Source organism: Lissotriton vulgaris, unplaced genomic scaffold (assembly GCF_964263255.1).
Source record: "Lissotriton vulgaris unplaced genomic scaffold, aLisVul1.2 SCAFFOLD_798, whole genome shotgun sequence".
Taxonomy (NCBI): Eukaryota; Metazoa; Chordata; class Amphibia; order Caudata; family Salamandridae; genus Lissotriton; species Lissotriton vulgaris.
The window spans coordinates 253,507-266,732 of record NW_028243133.1 but is presented as its reverse complement, the minus strand read 5'-3'; positions in this window follow the sequence as shown (position 1 = coordinate 266,732).

Sequence of the window (13,226 nt, the reverse complement as noted above, 5' to 3'; positions counted from 1 at the left end):
GTATGCTATGTGTGGACCTGGATGTCTTTCTCTCTTGAATGCTATGTTGGCTTGTTGCAAATCAACACAAATGCACACAGCACCTCCACTGTCCATTTTTGGCACTACCACTATGGGTGAAAACCAAGGTATTGGACCAGTAGAGCTCTCAATGGTTTCATGCTTTAATAATGTTTACAGCTCTTTCTCAACAGCCTCCTGTAAATGAAAAGCAATTCAACAGTGTCGCTGAGCAACAGGATGAATGCCCTCATTAATGTGAAGTTGAACCTTCATTGTAATAAGTTTCCCTAGTCCATTAAACAGCAAAAGGAATTGACTGACCATTTTGGAATGTGCGATGAGATTGTAGATAATGGATATCAGTCTCATGTCAGCAGCAGTGCTGAAAAGGAGTAGACATGCACTTGGTACCTTGGAGAACATGAATTGGTGCTTGTACTGTTGTTTTCTTATGTCTCATGGTAGCTACAAATAACCCTTGACTTTGAAATGGTGCAGAAGCAGCCCACGTGTACACCTTTGTTTTCAATGGCGTTAGACGTGGTACCTGAGACAGTTTGTTGTATTTTTCTGCCTGTATGATGTTGATAGATCACCTCTTTATTATGAAACTTGAAGGGCAGCCAATCACCTTTAGTGTAATCTTAGGGCATCTGTCAAATAAGTTGGGTCATTTCATGTGGCGATCTCTCTTTGATTTGTGTTCTTCTTTGGAAGCAGTCAATCCTACATGTGTACGTTTTTCTGTGGTCGACTTCACCATTGCACACCCATCTTCTTCACTGTCGCTCGATGATGACGCTGAAGAGCCATTGGAAGATGACTATGATGACAATCAACTTTGTTTAGTCTCTTTTTGACTCAATTGATGTTGCTGTTTGACCACGTGGGTGTAGCTAGAATGTTTCTGGAACTTTCTGGCATCCAATTTCTCTTCTTGTCATGACGTACTTAGTTTCTCTCTCGATTTGCAAACCATTATGAAATGTTTTTCTCTTCCACAGCCTTTGCATATCTGTTCAATGGCGGGACATTTACCTTTGTGTGGAAATGAGAATCTACATCGTAAACACAATTTACTTTTTCTCTGGAGGCATCATCCTTTGGACTACCGCTTTGCATTTCGGCTTACTTTCCATGAGCAACGCTGATTCATTCTGGGTGGTTTCAGCTTCCATATCAGCAGCCTGTCAGTTTGCACATTTCGCAGCTCTTTCAGCCATGACTACCTTTTCTAAACTGAGCAACTCTCCCAGCATGTGCCGTCCAGTGCTTAATTTGTGCCGGTGCTTGCCGGTGCTTAGCACCGGCACTTAATAATCAGGGCCGGGTCTACATGCATTGCTGCAGCTGCACGCACTTCATTAACTTTTATTTTTGGCATGGCACAGATTGTTGTGTTTTTCAATCTGTCACATCTCATCGGCACTCTGCAGTACTGTCTGCACCTCCCAAGTCCCAAGAGACTCAGTCCCGCTCCCAGCGCGAAGCTGTGATGAGCGAGCTGCCTGGCCTGCCCTGACTGAGCAAAGAAGAGAATGGCAAATATCACTTTTAATCAGGGCACAAGTCCTAAATAAAGAAGTGGGGGTACGCCCAAAGACAGGAAGTGACGTCACAACAGGAAGTGACATCACAACAGCTTAAAACATAGCAGCAGGGGACGCTCAAAGACATGGAGTGACGCCACGACCAAAGTGACGTCACGAAAGGTAAAAATTAGAGCACTCCTTTCACACATATCTGCACTTCCAAAACACATTTGTCAATTAGTCCTATAGTGCAGTACATATATGTTGAAGAAAGAGAGCCTTGATTTGAAAATTTATTTTGAACAAGAATAAAAAACAAAAAATGTTTGTCATTTCACAGGCAGCCTAGCACTGTGGACCCAATGGTTTTTTGCAGGGTGTAGAATCAACTCTTGCAATGTTATTTGAGCAGTCCTATACACATCTCTGTTAACATGGCATTACATACGTCACCTACGCCTGACACATTAGTGAGTCAGTTAAAACCGTAAAAAGCCGAACCTGTAGGCTGTTCAAAGAGCCCTTTCCAGGCGGAGGGTGGGGAGGGGATGTAGCGTTTCTTTGTGAATAGCTTCCCAAGTGCTTACTGTGCTCATTGCTACAGCTTCTATCGGAAACAGTCAGAGGTGGGACTGTTATATTATGTTATGTTATGTTAGTGCTATTTGTATTGCGCACGGCTGCTCCAGCGAAGGAGCGTCCCGGCGCACCGACAAGGTGGCGAACACAACACAACAGGGGAACAGAAAATATTACTAAAATGGGGGAGTGAAGGATTTAACAAAGCTCAGAAAATAAATGGGTTTTAGCGGCCTTGCGGAAGGAAAGCAGGTCACCAAGGGTCCGAAGTTTCAAAGGGAGAGCGTTCCAGAGTGCGGCTGCCCGCACCTTAAAGGAGCGACCCCCCACCCGACTGAGTTTGAACCGAGGGGCTACCGCTAATTCTTGGTCCAGCGAGCGCAAAGTACGGCCCGGGATATAAGGGCACAAAAGTTGGCGCAGTAAGGGAGGCGATAGGCCCTTCAGAATCTTGAAGGAAAGGCACAAAACTTTAAAGTGGATCCGCTGCCTAACGGGTAACCAATGCAGGGCTCGCAAAGATGGACCGGCCGAGCAAAACCTAGGAAGACCTACGATTGCTCTGGCCGCAGCGTTCTGCACTCTTTGAAGTCGGGTTAACTCGGCCTGGTTTAATCCTATGAAAAGGGAGCTGGCATAGTCCAGCCGAGCCAAAACTGTTGCTTGCACCACCAGTTGACGAGTCGCGGCATCAAAGTATTTAAGGGCAGGGCGCAGATTGCACAAGATGCCGAAGCAACACGCCGCCGTCCTTTTGGTGTGGCCGACAAAGTTGAGGGAAGGGTCCAGCCAAACACCAAGATTTTTGATCTCCGCAACCGGAGTGGGGGTCGGCCCCAGCTCAGAGGGCCACCAAGTATCTCCCCATAGGTCCGTCCGCTTCCCAAAGATCATCACCTCCGTTTTTTTGGCGTTTAGTTGGAGACAGTTGGACGTCATCCAACCAGCCACCGCCCTGAGTCCTTCTCTGAATCTTGGGGCATCCACCCCAGAGTCCCCGCTGATCGTGACCGCTAGCTGGGTGTCATCTGCGTACGACACCATGGTCATACCACAGAGCTTCACAACCTCAGCCAGCGGCCTCACGTAGATGTTAAACAACGTGGGGCTCAGCGAGGAACCCTGTGGGACCCCAAGAGACAGAGGATGACATTTGGACTGGTAGGGCGGGGACGCCACACAGAAGGAACGATCCCTGAGAAACGAACGAAACCACTGGTGTGCAGTGCCGATCACCCCTATCTCCTTAAGACGTTGCAGGAGAATATCATGGGAGACCGTGTCAAAGGCGGCGCTTAGGTCTAACAAAACAAGCGCCGCCGTTTGACCTGCATCCAGAACTGCCCGCAGGTGCTCGACCATAGATAGCAGTGCGGTCTCCGTACTGTGGCCAGCCCGAAAACCATTCTGGGTGTCGTCCAGAATGTTGGCACGCGACAGATGGCCAGTGAGGGCGGTGTTAACATGCGCCTCCGCGAGTTTGGCTGGCCACGGGAGAAGCGAAATCGGGCGGTAGTTCTCCGATTTTGTAGGGTCGAGAGATGGTTTTTTCAAAATGGGCATTACTACCGCATGCTTCCATTTCAAAGGCACCTGGCCTGATGATAGCGACGTGTTGATTAAGTCGCAAACCGGGCGAGCAAAAATCTGGTCTCTGAACATTGGTGGCTTGAGCGGGTCGTCCGGCGACCCAGACTTAACTCGGAGAGCCAAGGCCGTGTAAGCCTCCAAAGAGAGAGAGGGGAGAGAGTCTAGCACCACCTGATCCGGCAGGATGGGTGGCCCCATACTGGTTTGTGCAGTGGAGGGGGGGAAGGCCCTATATATGGTCTGGACCTTCTCCAGGAAGAAAGCCGCCAGCGCTTCACCATGAGTATTGGAGCTGATGGAGTTACCGGCAGGCTTCCTTGCCACAAGGTCTTTAAGGGCCTTAAAGATGGTTTTAACAGGGTTCCCACTACTGCGAAACTCCAGAGTGTAGTATTCAGCCCGGGTTCTACAAACCGCGCGGTGATAAGACTTAACCGCAGCCATGTACAGGGTTTTTTTGCTGCTGTCATAACTCTTCCTCCAGTCTCTCTCTGCACGTCTGCAGACACTTTTCAGAGCCCTCAGATTGCCATCATACCAGGGGCGCGGGAGCCACACTTACTGGAAACCATCGGGATAAGGGAGTCGAGGGCCCTGGTTACCCATCCGCAGAAATGGTCATAACCAGACTCCACGTTCTCCACTGCACCCAGTGGATCGTCAGTGAGAAGGCGATGGAGATCTTCCGTCTTTAATTTACTCCAGCGCCGTCTGGGCATGGCTCGCAGTGGCACCTTAAGTGGGGCTTCTTCAAGAGGACAGTAAATGGTCACGAGTGAGTGGTCTGACCAGGTCAGGGGGAGGGGGGGGGCACTGTAGCCCCTTCTAAGTTAGAGAAAAAGGGGTCCAGAATGTGGCCACCACTGCGGGGCGTTCCGACTCCATCTGTATATTGGTTATGTTTTGCATGCGGTTAATGGCAAGAATACACTTTATACCTCAGCAAGGGCATCTTTGCAGGGGGGACGGCGTCCACCCGGTAAAATAAATTAAAATAAGTGGGGGGACGCCGTCCACCCGCGTGGTACCCCGACTCGAGCCCTGCTTTTAATCTTGTTGATGGCGTGGCCCTCAGTTCAACCACAGTGTTACAGGCGGGAAACTGATTTTGGGCTTGATTTCCGGCCTGCAGGAGTTGGGGCTGTGCGCAGTAGGAAGCTTGCGCAGATTTTTACAGATTGCGCCCATTGTCACGTGGCCACGCCCCGCCAAGCATACCTGGACGGTCGCACCCCACCATCGAGTCCCCAACAGCTGTTCAAGCCAGACAGCGCGACCTCACCAGACTGCCCGATGACAACGTGAGGACTGGCAGCAGTAGCGCTGCACCAGTTCGGGCAGCAGCATCAGGTAAGCAGGCAGGCAGGCTGGCAGGCCAGGCCTTTTCAGTAATCGTTAATAACCTAAGCAAGGCAGCGTGACTGCGTGAGTGCAGTCAGTGTGCGTCCCGGCCGCCCACTGGGCTCACCACGGACGAATCAGAACCGAATTTAAGCAAGCATAGCAGAGCTGCAGTGTAGTACTACTGAAGAAGTTAGTTAAGGGCGCCGTAGCGTAGCCGCCATGCCATGATGTCAAAATTGGCAATAATATGTCATGAGTGGGTGGAGGTGGCCCAAGCCAAAGCAGGGCTGCTTTTTTTGGGTGAGGCGGGGCGGGGGGGGGGGCATGGTTGTGGCGTGAGTCGACGGTCGTTAGGATATTTTTCAAGCCTTGATAGTTTAATAACGATGCATCTTTATGGCGCCAATTTGTCTATAGGAGATGCTACTGGTTTTTGATCAATGTCTGGCTTCTAGCGCACAAGCGCGATTATGTTATGCTATGTTATGCTATTTTATGTTAAGTTAGGTAAGGATATGTGTAAAGTGCGTCAAATACCTCAAAAGTGCTATGTAAACACAGGGATGAAAGTGTCAAAGCACAGAGGCAGCGCGTTCAACTAACTGGGTATCAGCTCAGCAGGTTCTAGTTATTAAAAGTGTGCGTTTTGTTTTTATAATGCAGAGTCCACTTAGTTATCAGTGCTGCTGCTGTGTGTGTCAGTGTTATTGTTAATGGCTTAATATATGTGTACTGTCTCAAAGTGGCTGGAGTAGTAAACAGGAAGATGATGTGTGTGTGTGTTTTTTGTTTCCTAGAGATAGTTTGCAGTTACTCATGTTAGGAATAGTGTGGACAGCAAAATTATATATCTGCTGTTGCCTGAATGTGATGTATCTATTGCTTGAATATTTATTTGGTGTGTTTTTCTGCTGCGAATGTTATGAGTGCTTTAGCAGCTGGCAACTCTGAGTATCTGAACTGTGTTGTGATTATGTAGGGTGTTCTGTTTCTGCGTTGAACTGTTGTATAGAAGAAATGCAATCCCACATTTTTTTTATTTGCTTAGGTAAAATAGCGGCTGATTATTTACGAGTGACATTGAATGAAAATCACTTAACGCATTAGCAGCCCTTTTCAAATGACGAAAGGGCGGATAAGCAGGAACCGGGTTCCTAGAAGTCTTTGACCACTAACTAGTGGCTTTATGCGGTGTCACTCGGTAATGTGGTTAATCCCCAACTGCCTTTGGCCCCTGAGAAGCCCTGGTGACCATGGAGTTGTAATATTTGCTTGTCCCAATATATGCTGCAAACACTTCGCTTCACCTTAAACACCCAGAGGCTGTTACATGGTTATGGACTGGCTTCTGCACATACATGTCTGGAAGATTACAGGTGTCTATGGTTGAACACTTCCAAGGAGGGGGTTTTGCTCTTGAGGCCTATGGATCCAAGCTCCCTGCATTTTGCATGGCTTTACACACAGTTTAAAGCCGCAAGCCCTCAACCTTGGTGTACCCCTCAAGACTGACTTGTCTTCTATTTCATTGGTGAAGGTTCAGGCCCGGGATTCTCTTCGTTTTTTTCGGGGGGATAGGGGGGGGGAGGGTGCTATGGTTGTGGCATGAGTCGACGGTCGTTAGGATATTTTTCAAGCCTTGATAATTTAATAACATTGATGCATCGTTATGGTGCCATTTTGTCTGTAGGCAGACTGTCATGAATTTTGAATATATCTTAACGGTGCGGACGTTGCAGAAGTAAATCTGAGGGAATAGCCTGCCCACCTCTTGTTTCTACCACGAGCTATAAAGCTTTTATATGTGGTTGACTGGGAGTACATCCATGTTCTGCCTCTCGAAGGCCTTTGTGTTTCACACATGCCCACGGTAATGGCAGCGCTATTTAGAGAGTCAACGTAGAAGGTCAAACCTGAGTGACCCGGCCATATCATCTAATTGTTGCTGGTTTGTCGGGTCATTACTAGTGTTTATAGACGTGGGAATATTGGCACCAGCCAGGTTAAATGAGGTCTTGTCAAAATTTTATATAACACAATTGCAACAAAGCCTTATTCTAAGCTATTGTGTTATGTCAAACACCTAGAAACAGTTTTTATAAATGGAAGACCTCATTTATGAGAGTTATTAACTGCCATAACTGTTGCACAGGAGTCTATAGTGGTACTGCCTAAAGAGAGTAAAGTTTAGACTGATGAGTGATAAGAGCACCATTTGAAGTAGGATTGTAACAAAATGATTTTATTAAAACAATTATCAAAAAGAGGACAAAAAGTCACAACAAGTGAAGCCACTGGTTCCTTAGCCCAAATGATAATCATCTTTTGGTATTGTTTCTCTAAAGGTAGTCTCTTTAACAGAATACTCTACTATTTATTAACCCAACAATACCCCTTCGGCCAATGGAAGCGACAGTGACTGACTCATTCGAGTGTATTGCATGATTTTATTAAGTTGATCTGTTTAGAGTGTTTTCAGAACATTATGGTTTATTTTGTCACATACGCTATGTCAAAGTTGTATCTTTGAACTCATAGACTATGTTAAAAATGGCATACCCTCAGTATTGCCCTTTGGGCACATAGAGCACTGAAATTGTCCCTTTTCAATGCATTAGTGATTTTAGATAATTTATTCCAAAATTGTGCTTTAAATGCTCTTTTGATTTAACCTTTTAAAAAATTATCACAGTGCAGGGGAACCTCCTATCAAAACCTTACTATGAGGAAGGCTCCCTTGCTGAAATTCAGATCAGGTATTACATCTTACTTTTAGCAGTGCCTAGTTGAGGATGTGGGTGGAGCTAATAGAGTAAGTGGGTGGTGCTGTAAAAAGTAGGTGTGGCCTCCGACAAACATTTGAGCACCTGCACTTCATATTTTACAAATTAAGCACTGGTGTCGTCTAAATGAATCAGAAAGACACCCATCGATGACATGGCTTCTTCACCATTAAATTCACTGAATTTGCAATGCTTGATGAGGGTATGAAGTTGTAGTATTGAAGAAGACAGCACATTAGTTAGGCTTGTAGAATAGGTTTATTCAGCTTAGGAGAAGCACAGCGACAGGAACCAGGCAAAGGCTATCAACTGCCAGAAGGCAACATTCTACTACAGAGCCATAGAACATAGGTACACAAAGGTTCTAACTACAGGTGCCAGGAAGGCACAGAACAGAGAATACTACATTATCCTCTTTTCGGTAAAACAAAAGAAGAAACGTCCGTACTAGGAGAAGAAGAAGAAGAAGAGAAAAGGAGAGAAAAGAAAAAGAAGAAGAAAAAGAAGAACAGTGGAGGAAGAAGAGCACAACTGGTAAAAGGAAAGAACAGAACAGCAGCAGCAGATTATCTGAACCTGGCAGGAATCCTACACACTCTATGACTCCTGCGAGGTCCAGGAACAGAAGCATCAACAACATTTCCACCTTTACCATCAATAACAACAGTACCAGAATGTTTGTCACTTGGAACAGAGCAGGGATTAGGCTGAGAAACACCAGCGTGAGCATCATCATTACTGACTTTAACTATTTTGCAGACGTTCCACCAATCCTTATTGTTGACCCGTACAGCATTACCACAGATCTTGTCAACCACAACAGGTTGAGAAAATTTGCTCCTACCTTTGGTGACATGGACAGGATTTTTAATTCGAACCACATCACCAACACAGAAGTCATGGGCAACAGACCTCTTCCTTTCATCAAAATAGGACTTTTGCTTCTTCTGAGCCTCGGACACATTGTCTCTGACAAAAACATCAACTCCATCCATAACATTCATTTTTACCCACTTGGACATCCAACCCGGACAAATTTTGGTGGAGGGTTTCCTGCCCCTCAGAAGCTCAAAAGGGGAAACCCCAGTAGAAGAATGGGCTGTGGTACGATAAAACCACAACATGGAACGCACAGCATTCTCAACTACACACTTGTTAGCAATGGCCCACTGGATGCAGTTGTTGAGAACACGGTTCATCCTCTCAACAAGGCCATTGGCCTGGGGGTGGTAAAGGGAACTTTTCTTATGTGTCACACCACCTTGTTTGAGAAAGGATTCAAACTCACAACTGACAAATTGGACACCATTGTCGGTCATGACAACAGAAGGAAACCCCTCTCTCAAAAAGATGTCTTTCAAAAAGGAAATTACACTTGCAGAGGAGGCTTCACTGACAAAACGAATTTCCGGCCATTTTGAGTAGTAATCAATGGCAACTATGGCAAAACGGGAACATGAAGGTAAAAGGTAAAAAGGACCGACCAAATCAATCCCAATCTTTTCCCACGCCCTTTCCGGAAATTGAACAGGCTCCATGGGAGGAGACCTAACCTTATGACTTTTATCTGAGGACTTGCAAATTACACAGTTGTCAATCAAGGAATCAACGCACACGTCCATCTGCGGCCACCAGAACACATCTCTCAACCTGCGTTTGGTGAAGGTCTTCCCTAAATGCCCTTCATGTGCACCATCGACCAGACGCTTCCGCAGGCTTTCAGGAGGGATGAGCCTCCCACACCGCATGAGAATGCCATCCTCAACAGTGAGCTCGTCGGCAACTTTGACAAAGGTTTGAAAGACCCCAGTAACATTCTTCTCCTTGGGCCAACCAGACTTCAGATAGTCAACAACTCGTAGAAGAATAGCATCTTTCAACAACTCTCTTTTCCACTCACTCTCACTAATTGCACACATGCCCTCAAGATCCAGACCCGCGACAAAACAATCCTCTTGGTCTTCATCCTTTTCAACTTCTGAGTCATTATCAGCTAATGGAAAACGAGAAAAATAGTCGGCTCTGACATTCCTTGAGCCTGGCAGATAAACAACCTTAAAGTCATACTGAAGAAGCTTGGTGGACAGCCTCGCGATTCTAGGGGTGTGTTCCTTGATCTTTTCCCCGGACAAAATAGAAACCAGTGGGCTGTGATCAGTACAAATAGTGAAATGACTACCCCAGAGATAGGGATTGAACTTCCTGACCGCCCACCAACAGGCCAAAAGCTCCTTCTCAATAACAGAGAAGTTAACTTCTGCTCCACGCAGTACCCTGGAGGCATATGCAATGGTGTTGTCAACCTGTCCGTTCCTCTGAGTGAGGACAGCCCCAAGTCCAAATCCACTTGCATCAACAGTCACCACGCACTCTTTGTTGGGATCGAAAGGTTTGAGAATGCTCTCTCCAACAAGCTGAGATTTGATCCACTTGAAAATCTCTTGGCAATTTTCATCCCAAACGAAAGGCACGCTTTTCTTTAACATGTTAGTCAAAGGCTGAACCTTTGACGCATAGTCTTTGATGAATCTGGAGTAAAATTCGCTGAGACCAATAAAAGATTTTAGTCCAGACTTATCAGCAGGTGGAGGAGCATCAACAATAGCTTTCACTAGACCAGGACGTGGTTCGACACCTGCATGAGAAACAACATGGCCTAGAAACTCCATTTTTTCTTTTGAGAAGACACATTTCTCTTTCTTCAAGACAATACCCTTGTCTTGCATGATTTCCAGGACCTGATTTAGGGAGTAGTCATGATCCGCCTTGTTCTCGCCAAAAATCAAAACGTCATCCTGGAAGACAATCACTCCAGGGGTGTCCCTAAACATCTGACTCATCAACCTTTGGAAAACTGCGGCCGCTGACGCAAGGCCAAACGGCATCCTGCAGTACTGAAAACTCCCAAAAGGGGAGACAAAAGCAGTTAGATGTCTAGAAGATTGACTCAACACCACCTGGTGATAAGCGGAGGCCAAGTCCAGCTTAGTATACCATCTTGCCCCCCTGGTAAGGGACAATAAATCAGTAATCTTGGGCAAGGGGTGTGAGTCAATCCAGATGTTCTTATTGAGGCTGCGTAAGTCTACACAGACGCGCAAATCCCCATTCCTTTTTCTGGCGACAACAAGGGGAGACAACCACAGAGATGACTCAATTGGCTCTATGACTCCTTTTCTGCAAAGGCCCATTAACTCTTTTTCTAGATCATCCCTCACGCTGAAAGGAACACTCCTCACCTTGTGTTTCACTGGGATGGCACCATCCTTAACTCTGATTTCATGGTTAAAACCTTTGATGATGCCAAGGCCACTCCCAAAAACTTTTGGAAATTTGGAAATCAAACCCTCTACATTGTCACCTGGAACGATAACAGCTAAACTTCCTACATTATCACAGGATTCATCAATACTGATTCCTCAATGAACAGTCTCGCGCTGACCCCAATGACGTTGCGGGGACATAAATTAAGTTAATTAATGGCTTAAAATAGCTGAAGACGCGCAAAACCAAAGCGGGCCACTTATCTTCACCGGAGATCTTCACCAGAGGGTCAACAGCTGGGCTCGAAGTACACTCGATCCACAGTGTAATCTTGGCAGAATTACGAGGAGAAACGAGGTAAAGGCAGGTTCTTTTACCTTCTCCTAAGCAGCATCGTCGCCAACAATTTTGTAGTATTGAAGAAGACAGCACATTAGTTAGGCTTGTAGAATAGGTTTATTCAGCTTAGGAGAAGCACAGCGACAGGAACCAGGCAAAGGCTATCAACTGCCAGAAGGCAACATTCTACTACAGAGCCATAGAACATAGGTACACAAAGGTTCTAACTACAGGTGCCAGGAAGGCACAGAACAGAGAATACTACAGAAGTCTTTCGAGAAACTCATCCATTGTTTCAACAGCTTGCTGTCTTGCCTGGTTGAAAATGTATCTTTCATAGTTGACATTCGGAATTAGATTGAACTTGTTTTTCAACGATTCCTTGATTTGATGGCACAATATTTTTGGCATTGAGTAGACTTTTGCTTCTTATACTTGATTGACGCTGCCTTTAGCATTTCTTTGTGCCTGGTCGTCTCTGCCTCTAGTGATTTCTTGCACCTGGCTGTTGGTGCCTTTAGTGTTTCTTCACACCTGGTTTTAGCTGCCTTGAACGTTACTGTTTTGTATTGATGATGGCTCTGTGTTACTGTGTGATGCAGTACCTCATCTCTTAGCCTTACCAGCAAGCTTTTGGCGGGCTTCCTGATGGTGCTCCTCTGGAGGGCCTTGCCCTTCTTCGAGGGCCTTGTATGAGCTAGGGTGGCGCTTTGACTTCACATTCCCCAACTGTGGCTTGCTTCTTGGGGCGCACATGGCACTCACAAGCAGTTTGCTGGATCTCAGCAAACTCTCAGGAAGAGCCATCTAATTTCTTTGGGGCACGTATCCCCTACTCGTCGCCAGTTGTTGTATCCACCCCAGTTCTGGAGTGCGCAAATGACTTTGTGACACATGGAGCTCGTCTTTACTCTTCAGCATGCAACCGTAACTGAATGCACTGCGTCATAGACTTTATTGATCACACCCAGACACACCCTAATATCTCCCAGCTGATTACATAACTTTGTAAGGAGTCCGCATAGGACCACAAGGGTCCTACTGCACACATCACTACACTCAGTACCTGCACTTCTTTAAACTGAAAGGAATAGAACCTGCATTTCTTAGTAGGAGTACTTTTAACAGGAGTGTACTTGCACTTCTCAGTAGCAAACTAGTACTGTGGAATTATTTTTCCATATCAAGTACTGTCCAAAACAACAAGCGGTCAAAAAGGCACCTTGCAGTCACTATGCTGTTGCCAGGATGATTTCCTTGCCTTACAGTCAATAAAATCATGCTTGGGTAGCAGTAACGGCGGTGATTCGGTTTTCAGTCCAACAAACCTCTGGAAAGTTTTCTTTAGCTAGAGGGCCTCAGAGAAATGTTCTTCCGTTAATAACTGTTCATTGAATGTGAAGGACTTTGTACATGAATACCATTAATTGATGTTTAGTTATCTACGCTCGTGCTCTATAGCCAAGCTTTTCAAAATGGCGGCGCTGTAGTACTATATCTAAAACGCTTGCTTTGGGAGCTAAAGGGTTACAGTCATAACAGTTCACGTGGAAGATTTATGTGCGTGATGTATCGCGCGCCAGTTGTTAAGGCGCGAGATAGAAGTAATGAGCACTCGGAGACTTGAGAAGGCCCTTCATTGCCGTGTTCCTATAATTGAACTATCCCCTACTGATCCTTCAGGTACTATCAGTGTGATGTGCTTCGTGCTTGAAGGAGCAATCCCTCAAGGCTTCCAGCAACTTTCTTCATGCTGCTCTTCTCAAAAAAGCCATATTCTTTACTCATTACT